We start from the raw sequence: 12361 nt of genomic DNA, 5'->3' as shown, positions 1-12361 counted from the left end.
TGGCTTTTGTTTGTTTTGTATTCTTAGTGGCATATATGCATTTGATATGTATTTTTAGTTGAATATTAAACTATTACTTCTATGCAGCAAATCTGTTATGAATAAGTGAAATTTTATTTTATGAGTCTTTAAATGCCACTCCACAGAATCTGTTTTCTTCCAGTTTGCTTTTTTTGATGTTTACACATCAAATTTGTTATTACTATCTGTTGTTTGACTTACTAATTAACACTCAGTTTGTGCTTTGTGAGCAGATAACTTGACACAATGGGTTCCAAGAAGGGAAAATCAAAAGGAGGCAAAAAATCAAAGAACAAAGCGGATAATGATACTAGTCCTGTTGAGATTGATGGCATGGTTGATGGTGGAGAGGATTCTGCTACAGCTGAAACTATGACGAGCACGGAATCAGCCAAAGGAAAAAGCAGAGGAAAGCGAACTGTGGTTGCTTTGTACAAGGTTGTGGTGAAGAAAGCACTTGGGAGGAAATTCAAGGTGACCTACAGTGAAACAGGAAATCCAAATGGCAAAACACGGCACACTCTACAGTCTTATATAGGCATGTTGGTGCGGAAAATGGTTCCCATCAACGTTGTTAGCTGGCCTGAGGTGGATGGAGACTTGAAAGAAAATCTTTGGATCGATGTTCAGGTACTACTCTACTTTTCTTGCGTTGCTGCAATTTGATGTGGACTGATATGTATTATTAGTTCCATATTGTTGTTTCAGCTGGGAATAAAAAAAATAATTCTAGTTGTTTGGATCTGCTCTCTACTGAGTCCAAGTCTAATCTCTTCTAGTTGTTAGTTCCAAATTACTATGATGCTGCTCTTGTTTACTTTTTAGTCTTAAGTTCTAAGTGGGAACAAAGTTTAGGTGTTTACATCATCAGATTTTAGTTTATGATGTTTACATATCCTTATTTACTTGGCAAACTATATAATCCCACAATTATATTTGTTGCACAGGATACATTCAAAGTAGCCCCTGAAAGTAGAAAACTAGTGTTGACATCAGCTGGCACAAAATGGAGACAATTCAAGACCACATTAACAAATAAGTATGTGCTGCCACTCTTGGGCAAAAAGAAAAAATTGAGAAAGCCACCGAAGCAGTACTCCTTTGTTGGCCTAGAACCATGGAAGGAATTTGTAAAACAGCGGTGCACTGAGAAATGGCTGGTATGCTCCTATTATGTAATGGGCTTGCTCGAATTTCTAGGAACTGCATATAATTTCTGGGTCAGCTGACTCTTGTACATTGTATGAGTTTTTATGCAATAACGGTGCTTAATTCTATTATGCAGAAACTACATAATGAACAAAGTGCACGAGTGAGGAAGAGAAAATACCCTCACAGATTATCAAGAAAGGGATACATAGGACTGGAGGAGGAATTGGTTAGGAACTGCTCTTCTCTGTGATGGCTGAATTATACACATATTTTTATTATATATTGTGTTCCCTCACTATTTTATTTACTGCACAGAAACGTACTTTGCCTGAAGGAGAGATAATAGATCGTGCAATTATGTGGAAGAAAGCTCGTGTACCAAAAAATGGAAAGATAGATGAAGAACTGTCATTGGTGGCAACAAAAATAGTAAGTCCAGATTGTTGAGTAATTTATGGTGTGGAACCTTATCTAACTTATCTTTACATATTTGATTAGGATGAACTATTGGAAAAGAAGAGTAAGGGGGAGCTGGAAATGTCAGGGAGTAGTGATGTTCTGTCTCAAGCGCTAGAAACTCCAGAACACTCGGGTAGGGTGAGGGGTGTTGGAGGCTTCGTCAACCCATCCACCTACTTTAATCTTCCAAAGAAAAAGAGGATTCGAATTACTAAGGCAGATATATTGGCCCGTGATAAAGAGCGTGATAGAGAGTTAGAGGAGACAAAGAGAATACTTCTTGCTCAGCAAAGAAAGACGGAAGACATATTAAATCAGAGGATTGCACAACTAGAAGCACTAATAACAGGGAAGACAGCTATGCCTCCTCTTGCCACAGGGGAGAATGTCATTTCCCCTATATCAGATAAAGGGAGTTGGCATGATAGACCAAGAATTGGCAAATTTGATCCTATTGATGGCAAAGTCATAGAAAATGTGGTGGAGGAGGACTGCAACATTATACCTGCTCCTGGAAAGGTAAAAATATTTGTCATTTCCCATTCAAATTCTACTAATTGTGTTGGGTACTTGTATATGAATTGCAAAGCTTTTGGTCATTGGTACTTTATGATTGTGTTTCCTTTTAGGGTACCAGATCATGTGAGCTAGCAGTGGATAACATTAATAATATTGTGGCTTTCGGTACCGTATTCGAAGAGGGGGATATAAGCAAGACATTGTATGGAGTTCCACTGAAGGAGGGAACTGTTCATGTATCAGTTGATGGTATACTTAAGTCAGATGCAGTGCTTCCTTTCCCTATCAAGGGTGAGATGGAATTCGTTAGGGATGCTATTGGGAGTCACGTAGCTTGGCCTAAAGATCTTGTTATCCAAAAAATGATTAAGGTAAGAGTTGTATTTGTCTTGTGAAACTATTAAGCATTTAACTTAAATCGGATTATCTGGTATTAAGTTGGAGTGTCCTATGTGTGTGTGCGTTGATTGAATTAAATGGTATCACATGAAAGTGAAAGTATTGTTGTATGTGATCAACTTGCTGAATCTGCAGCACCAAATAATTTAGTAAGGTGGCAGAAGTTATTGCTGTAGATATTAAAAAGGTGGTATGGTACTAAGGATATATGTTTTTCCTAGCAGAAAAAGACGAAGACTCCGCAATATGTCAAGTCACTCTTTGAACAAGTTGAGCTCAATCCATGGGTGCCAAAACGGTGCAAGTTGTTGTATAAACATGCAACAACTATCATGAAAGAAACAGGGAGCTCAATAAGCACAATATTGTCTGAAAATGTGTTTGGCGTACCTAAGCAGCTCTACATATTGTGTGAGAATGTGATTCAGGTGTTAGAGATGCAGTGGATTGGCCAAGGAGTTATAGCAGCATATATGGCGTAAGTATCGATCACTTCATGAAGTGCTATAATTCTTGTTTTGTTTCCATTCAACCATTCAACTTAGGTTAAACAGGGAGCCATGTTTCAACTATACAACATTGAGTAAATGAATTTTTTTATGGTGTTTTGCTTGGTAATGGTTATATGTGGAAAGATTAGAACACATTTATTCTTGTCTAGCAAATGCTTATGTGTGGAAATGTGATATGGGATTATGGTGTTTTGATGCATTTGAAAATCAGTTTGGCTGCAATTTGATGTATTTGATTTTGACACAGGTGCTTGCATGAACTTCTTACGGAAAGAGATGCATTGGACACCTTTGCTTTTGTTGATCCGGCAGCCACATTTAATTGTGAAAGACCGGACTTCGTACGGTACTTAGTTGATCGATTAAAAGAGGGAAAATCTGATCGTATATTCTTCATGCCTTACAATCCGGGGTAATGCTGCAATATTCTTAGTAAATTGAATATAGTCTTGCCTGGTATTATATTCTGCATAATGTGGGCTTTATGTTTACTGCAGACAGCATTGGATATTAACTATCCTATGGGAGGGTGAAATCTACATCTTAGATCCATTGCCAAAACCAGTCCATTATCAAGTATGGGAGACTTCAGTGATCAAGTAAGTACTACATTATATATTAGCATTTTCTAATATTAGATTATCTTGTATGGTAGTTGGATCACACAAAATACTTCACCACTCAGATTGAATGACAAAACAACCTCACAATTACTTCAGCGCTGAGATTGAATGACAAACCAAGCAAAATATCATCCCATGTAAACTGACCCAATCATCTATATCTACACCAATATTTACATTTCTTTCTATTAGCTTTGTGTTGAGCAACGGTACCCATTTCCTAAAGCCTTCAACAGTAGGAGTTCTGTAGTTTTGCATTGTAACCTATTTCCTTGGCATTGAGCATTTAAATTGAGTAATGACAATGGTTGTGCAGTGCGATGAAAACCTTCAATGCTGAAACTGGTAGGGTTAACAAACTGCCTAAAGTGAAATCGCTTCCGGTAAGACTTATACATGTGTTTGGCTGGAATAATACATTGCTTCTAGTATGTCAATGCTTGTCTAATTGAATACCTTCAATAAATAGGGCGTACCTAAACAACCAGGTGGAGTTGAGTGTGGCTATCATGTTATGCGATACATGAAAGAGATCATAGAGGATGAGACACTTTCATTTCATACCAAGGTACATGCATATATTATATCTCAAACAACATTTTGGATTAATTAAATATTAGCTTGTTTACCCAATCACTGTGCCTTATGTGTTGTTTATATATTACTAGTGGGCGGTAAAGACGCGGAAGTCATATAGCCAAAATCAAATTGACGAGGTGCGCATTGAAGTGGCTGATTATATGCAGAGTTTGATGTAGGATTGTGACTGCCAAGATGTTTTTTGAGTAAGTGTTTATACCTACACTAGCAAGCTAGTTCTCTACATCACCAAGCATAAGTAACACCCACTTTGGGACATCCACGAGACATGGTGAGGCCCAACCGCTACTTGCATCTTGTAGCCCTATGTTCAAGCTACGCTACGGTATCCGGAAGTCGCAAATCCGTCGCTGGGAAGCCACCTTTCCGGCCTTGCCAACATGCCCTCACAAATAGGCTTTCTAGACTAGAAATGGTGGTTGCTTGTCCCACATCGAAAACAATGTAAAGGAGATGGCTTCCTTCACCTATAAAAGGAATGCCTCCTCCCACTTAAACACGATCCAATCCCATTACATCTCTTGTAATCTTGTTAGGCCGCAAGGCTCGACACACTAGTACACATTCAAGTGGACGTAGTTTCCCGCTAAGGCGGGAGACGAACCACTATACATCTCGTGTCAATCTCTCTCTCTCTTTCTCTATCTCTCTCTAAAGCTAACTAGAGATCCCGCTCAATCTCTAACGTTAACATTGGCGCCGTCTGTGGGAAGCCAACACAATGGCTTCGTCACGTACCATGAACTTCGGTAAACATCAAATTAGAGCTTGGTCAACGCCCGGCGGAGTCGGTCAAGGCCCGGCGGGGTCGGTCAACGCCCAACTCACAAAAGTCAACGCCGAACAGGGCTGGTCAACACCAGTCAACGCTGGTCAACACGTGGTCAACGCCCATGGAGTGGTCAAAACTTGCAGCAACTGATCATAGGGGCTGGGCAAGGCTTGGTCAACGCTGGGCGTTCTCGGTCAACGCCCAACTCAAGCGGCTAACACTCCGCCGAACTCCCCCGCTCCGCCGAACTCCCCCGCTCCGCCATACCCGCTGAGCATGCTCCACTGGGTGCAAAGTTGGTCACCGCTGCGCGCATACTCGCTGACCACACACGCCGCTGACCAAGAGCCACCGCTGGCTATCAACGTCAAGAAGCACCGCCAGCGGTTTTAGTTAAGTATCCTGAAGGTGCAGTGCACCAATCAGCGGTCACTTACCGCCACTGCATCATAGCTGCAAACTACCCGCTGAACGAGATCTCCTCTCCGCTCCGCTGGGAGACCACCGCCCAACCTCCTTCGCCGGCGAACACCCTCGCTGGCCAAGTGCTCCGCTTTACTCGGCGTCTCCACCGCACTTAGATCATCCGCCGAGCTCCAGACCCGCCTCAGCGTCTCCGGCGGTAGATCACCGCCGACCTTGCACCGCCGACCTTCCATCAAGCGGCTTCCGAGCTCCAATCATGGCGGCCAACCATCGAACCGGGTCTCCGCTGAGCTCCAAACCTCCGCTGAACTCCAAACCTCCGCTGAGTTCCAAACACCACAGGAGGCCACCGCCGGACTTCTTCCTCCGCTGAACTCCAAACCTCCGCTGAGTTCCAAACACCACAGGAGGCCACTGCCGGACTTCTTCCTCCGCCGAACTTCTCCCTCAGCCAGCACAGCTCCACAGCAGCCAGGCACCGCTGCCAGCTCAACTGCTCCGCCAGAGCACCATCAGCGGCAAAGCCTCCGCCGAGCATCTTCACCGCTGAGCATCTCCGCCCAAGATTGGCAGCGCCTCGGCACCGCCAAGCTCCATCGTCGGCGTCGAAATCTGGACAGGCGGAGCTCCAAAACCCAGCGACCAGCGGAGCTTTAGTCCTCCCAAACCTGCGATCTCTGGCAGAGTTTCACGTTTCCGAGCGTCCACTTTCAATCTTCCCGATTTGAGCACCCGGTCTCTTCACTGGGTTCATATGCAGCAAGGCCACCCATCGAGATAAGTCTTCTTGTCTCTTTCTCTGGTCATGCACGTGTAGTGCAGTTGGTAAACAGAAGCATGATTAATAATTCAATGTCACCCATAAAGTATGCTTCTCTGCACACCTGCAACACACGTGCATGTATCGACCACATGCTTTTCATGTTAATTATATATTAGTAATCACGCTGCATGTGTCACCATACATATGTCAATATATGAAAGACTTGGATCACCTACTTTCTACGCATTTGACAGGGCATCATTTGTGACCACATTCTTCCAGTAAGAATTAGTCAAAACTGTCATGAATACTTGGGTCATATGCTTAAATGGTTTGTTTAAAATACTTGTCAGTATTTAACATTCATAAATGATCAATGTCATTCTACTACATGGTTTTATCATTTGCTTTATTAGTGCACCCGTCAATACTAGGCACGCAATTATATTTGTGGCCTTTTTGTTGTTAGCGTGGCGAATGTTTAAATCAGGCCCATTGCATCTCACACGAAATTCAACTTTTTCTATTGAGCATTCAACCGCAACTACGAGTTGACGGACATTATCGGAGTACTTTATCCGCCACAATGCAATGGAGCGTCACGCTCGGCCAACTCCGCTAGCCTCCAAACCGGCACAAGATAAGTGCCTTCCTCTTGTCTTTTGCGCTCTTGCAAATTAGAGCCTTTGCCATGACTTTACATGTCTCCATGACCCTTAAGCATGCCTACAACATGTTATAAGCAACTTTCCTACAAGTACATGCTACACACATACATGCTTCAAATTCACTTTCATGTGACATTCATCTAGAACCTTGTGACACTTATAGCTCAATTAAACATGCTCGGATAAATGCTTGCGAAATGGTTACGACTCGCTTGGGTATCCAAGCATGGCTGCGACTCGCTTGGGCAATGCCCCGCAGGCTCATACAGCGCCTACACCCAACTAGCTCGAGCACCTAACTCGCTACACTTATCCAACATGCTTTAGTTACGCTTTTGGTTCACAATGCTTCTTACATGTGGTCTAGCCTTCGGGCACCACACTTTTTCACGTTTTCTTACATATGATCTAGCCTCCGGGCTCCACGAGTCTATGGTTTACGCTAGCCTCCAGGCTCCACGAGTCCATGCGGCAGGGCGACGCCCCATTTTCTCATGCACTTACGAATTTTTTGTCTTTTGTGGTACAGGATAGCGAGTCCCTTCTTGCTTGCGGAGCTTGGGGACTTGTAGGGGCCGTGCGCCTCTCGAATTACTTATGCTTGATGACTTCATGATTTGAACTCCCCAACCAAGAAGCTACTCTTACTCGGGGACTTCGGGGACTTGTTTATACCTACACTAGCAAGCTAGTTCTCTACATCACCAAGCATAAGTAACACCCACTTTGGGACATCCACGAGACATAGTGAGGCCCAACCGCTACTTGCATCTTGTAGCCCTATGTTCAAGCTACGCTACGGTATCCGGAAGTCGCAAATCCGTCGCTGGGAAGCCACCTTTCCGGCCTTGCCAACATGCCCTCACAAATAGGCTTTCTAGACTAGAAATGGTGGTTGCTTGTCCCACATCGAAAACAATGTAAAGGAGATGGCTTCCTTCACCTATAAAAGGAATGCCTCCTCCCACTTAAACACGATCCAATCCCATTACATCTCTTGTAATCTTGTTAGGCCGCAAGGCTCGACACACTAGTACACATTCAAGTGGACGTAGTTTCCCGCTAAGGCGGGAGACGAACCACTATACATCTCGTGTCAATCTCTCTCTCTCTTTCTCTATCTCTCTCTAAAGCTAACTAGAGATCCCGCTCAATCTCTAACGTTAACATTGGCGCCGTCTGTGGGAAGCCAACACAATGGCTTCGTCACGTACCATGAACTTCGGTAAACATCAAATTAGAGCTTGGTCAACGCCCGGCGGAGTCGGTCAAGGCCCGGCGGGGTCGGTCAACGCCCAACTCACAAAAGTCAACGCCGAACAGGGCTGGTCAACACCAGTCAACGCTGGTCAACACGTGGTCAACGCCCATGGAGTGGTCAAAACTTGCAGCAACTGATCATAGGGGCTGGGCAAGGCTTGGTCAACGCTGGGCGTTCTCGGTCAACGCCCAACTCAAGCGGCTAACACTCCGCCGAACTCCCCCGCTCCGCCGAACTCCCCCGCTCCGCCATACCCGCTGAGCATGCTCCACTGGGTGCAAAGTTGGTCACCGCTGCGCGCATACTCGCTGACCACACACGCCGCTGACCAAGAGCCACCGCTGGCTATCAACGTCAAGAAGCACCGCCAGCGGTTTTAGTTAAGTATCCTGAAGGTGCAGTGCACCAATCAGCGGTCACTTACCGCCACTGCATCATAGCTGCAAACTACCCGCTGAACGAGATCTCCTCTCCGCTCCGCTGGGAGACCACCGCCCAACCTCCTTCGCCGGCGAACACCCTCGCTGGCCAAGTGCTCCGCTTTACTCGGCGTCTCCACCGCACTTAGATCATCCGCCGAGCTCCAGACCCGCCTCAGCGTCTCCGGCGGTAGATCACCGCCGACCTTGCACCGCCGACCTTCCATCAAGCGGCTTCCGAGCTCCAATCATGGCGGCCAACCATCGAACCGGGTCTCCGCTGAGCTCCAAACCTCCGCTGAACTCCAAACCTCCGCTGAGTTCCAAACACCACAGGAGGCCACCGCCGGACTTCTTCCTCCGCTGAACTCCAAACCTCCGCTGAGTTCCAAACACCACAGGAGGCCACTGCCGGACTTCTTCCTCCGCCGAACTTCTCCCTCAGCCAGCACAGCTCCACAGCAGCCAGGCACCGCTGCCAGCTCAACTGCTCCGCCAGAGCACCATCAGCGGCAAAGCCTCCGCCGAGCATCTTCACCGCTGAGCATCTCCGCCCAAGATTGGCAGCGCCTCGGCACCGCCAAGCTCCATCGTCGGCGTCGAAATCTGGACAGGCGGAGCTCCAAAACCCAGCGACCAGCGGAGCTTTAGTCCTCCCAAACCTGCGATCTCTGGCAGAGTTTCACGTTTCCGAGCGTCCACTTTCAATCTTCCCGATTTGAGCACCCGGTCTCTTCACTGGGTTCATATGCAGCAAGGCCACCCATCGAGATAAGTCTTCTTGTCTCTTTCTCTGGTCATGCACGTGTAGTGCAGTTGGTAAACAGAAGCATGATTAATAATTCAATGTCACCCATAAAGTATGCTTCTCTGCACACCTGCAACACACGTGCATGTATCGACCACATGCTTTTCATGTTAATTATATATTAGTAATCACGCTGCATGTGTCACCATACATATGTCAATATATGAAAGACTTGGATCACCTACTTTCTACGCATTTGACAGGGCATCATTTGTGACCACATTCTTCCAGTAAGAATTAGTCAAAACTGTCATGAATACTTGGGTCATATGCTTAAATGGTTTGTTTAAAATACTTGTCAGTATTTAACATTCATAAATGATCAATGTCATTCTACTACATGGTTTTATCATTTGCTTTATTAGTGCACCCGTCAATACTAGGCACGCAATTATATTTGTGGCCTTTTTGTTGTTAGCGTGGCGAATGTTTAAATCAGGCCCATTGCATCTCACACGAAATTCAACTTTTTCTATTGAGCATTCAACCGCAACTACGAGTTGACGGACATTATCGGAGTACTTTATCCGCCACAATGCAATGGAGCGTCACGCTCGGCCAACTCCGCTAGCCTCCAAACCGGCACAAGATAAGTGCCTTCCTCTTGTCTTTTGCGCTCTTGCAAATTAGAGCCTTTGCCATGACTTTACATGTCTCCATGACCCTTAAGCATGCCTACAACATGTTATAAGCAACTTTCCTACAAGTACATGCTACACACATACATGCTTCAAATTCACTTTCATGTGACATTCATCTAGAACCTTGTGACACTTATAGCTCAATTAAACATGCTCGGATAAATGCTTGCGAAATGGTTACGACTCGCTTGGGTATCCAAGCATGGCTGCGACTCGCTTGGGCAATGCCCCGCAGGCTCATACAGCGCCTACACCCAACTAGCTCGAGCACCTAACTCGCTACACTTATCCAACATGCTTTAGTTACGCTTTTGGTTCACAATGCTTCTTACATGTGGTCTAGCCTTCGGGCACCACACTTTTTCACGTTTTCTTACATATGATCTAGCCTCCGGGCTCCACGAGTCTATGGTTTACGCTAGCCTCCAGGCTCCACGAGTCCATGCGGCAGGGCGACGCCCCATTTTCTCATGCACTTACGAATTTTTTGTCTTTTGTGGTACAGGATAGCGAGTCCCTTCTTGCTTGCGGAGCTTGGGGACTTGTAGGGGCCGTGCGCCTCTCGAATTACTTATGCTTGATGACTTCATGATTTGAACTCCCCAACCAAGAAGCTACTCTTACTCGGGGACTTCGGGGACTTGTTTATACCTACACTAGCAAGCTAGTTCTCTACATCACCAAGCATAAGTAACACCCACTTTGGGACATCCACGAGACATAGTGAGGCCCAACCGCTACTTGCATCTTGTAGCCCTATGTTCAAGCTACGCTACGGTATCCGGAAGTCGCAAATCCGTCGCTGGGAAGCCACCTTTCCGGCCTTGCCAACATGCCCTCACAAATAGGCTTTCTAGACTAGAAATGGTGGTTGCTTGTCCCACATCGAAAACAATGTAAAGGAGATGGCTTCCTTCACCTATAAAAGGAATGCCTCCTCCCACTTAAACACGATCCAATCCCATTACATCTCTTGTAATCTTGTTAGGCCGCAAGGCTCGACACACTAGTACACATTCAAGTGGACGTAGTTTCCCGCTAAGGCGGGAGACGAACCACTATACATCTCGTGTCAATCTCTCTCTCTCTTTCTCTATCTCTCTCTAAAGCTAACTAGAGATCCCGCTCAATCTCTAACGTTAACAGTAAGGCTAGCTAGTTTTGGCTTTGAAGCAAAGCTTGGTGTGGAACTTTTGTACATTGTTGGTCATATTTTTCCAAGCTTTGTTTTGTAAGTTTAGGGGTTTATTTTGGCCCATTATGTTGAATCATGAATTTGGAAAGAAAATTAATGGAAAGCCCCTAATTTTGGATGATGAGAAATGCAATTTTTTTCCAAGCAATAGCTAAATGCAAACTTTTCACATCATGCTTGTCAAAATGAAGTGAAGTGTATTAAAGCATAATAAAACAGTAATGCCAAGGAAAACGAAGTCTGTTGAGAGATTAGAAATCAGTATCAAAAATGAAATCGATGTCCTATGATTATCAATATATCGAATTGTAACTCAAAATCGATGTAATCAAAACTACTGCACATCGATTTCTTTTCACCAAACTGTAATCTATTATAAACATACAAATCACCTACCATGGATTAAACCGATGTGTAGTCTAAATTTGAACATCGGTTTTGGAAATAAAAAACGATGTCTTAAATGAAAAAACACATCAGTTTGAATAAACATAATCGACGTACATCATACCGTTGAACATCGGTTTACTTAATTGAAAACGATGTTCATCCTCAAGACAAACATCATTTCTGAATAAAAACACGATGTAGAATAAAGATACAGACATCGTTCCTAGGAAAATAATCAAGCAACCTACATGTAAAAATGGCCACGAACAAACAATACTCATGGGAACTGATGTCTACAAGTGTACTGCACATCACTTCTGGAATAGAAATCGATGCAAATGTTCAAGTAGGTATTGTTCGACATATATTTTTTTAAGCATAAAATGTGAAAATATGAAGATTATAACTATTATACATCAATTTGTTTTTCAGAATCGATGTTGGTTGTTGTCTGGGACATCGGTTGAAAACGCGCTTATACTGATGTCTATACTTTTCTCTACACCCACTAACACATCGGTCGAAAATTAGTTTAACATCGGTCCAGAACCGATGTATATGAACAAAATTCTAGTAGTGGACGCCACCAACGGCGTCGGAAGCATTGCCATCGCAGAGCCGTCGCCAATACTCTTTTGCGACGGCAAAAGAGGCTTTTGCGACGGCATTGCGCCGTGGCCATTGCAATTTTTTTTTGTAGTGGTATGAAGAGTTTCTTCAAGCTAATAGAAGC

At 44.5% G+C, this 12361-nt stretch overlaps 1 long non-coding RNA gene across 1 annotated transcript; it reads left to right on the top strand.

Moving 5' to 3' along the window:
• Positions 1 to 3936: 3936 nt before the first annotated feature.
• Positions 3937 to 4475, top strand: LOC121051416. The gene is made up of 3 exons (XR_005805654.1): positions 3937 to 4068; positions 4155 to 4253; positions 4354 to 4475. It is a non-coding gene; the product is annotated as an uncharacterized LOC121051416 (long non-coding RNA).
• Positions 4476 to 12361: the final 7886 nt, after the last annotated feature.

This window comes from Rosa chinensis, chromosome 2 (genome assembly GCF_002994745.2).
Source record: "Rosa chinensis cultivar Old Blush chromosome 2, RchiOBHm-V2, whole genome shotgun sequence".
NCBI classification, from domain to species: domain Eukaryota; kingdom Viridiplantae; phylum Streptophyta; class Magnoliopsida; order Rosales; family Rosaceae; genus Rosa; species Rosa chinensis.
This window is presented reverse-complemented; position numbering and strand designations above follow the sequence as displayed.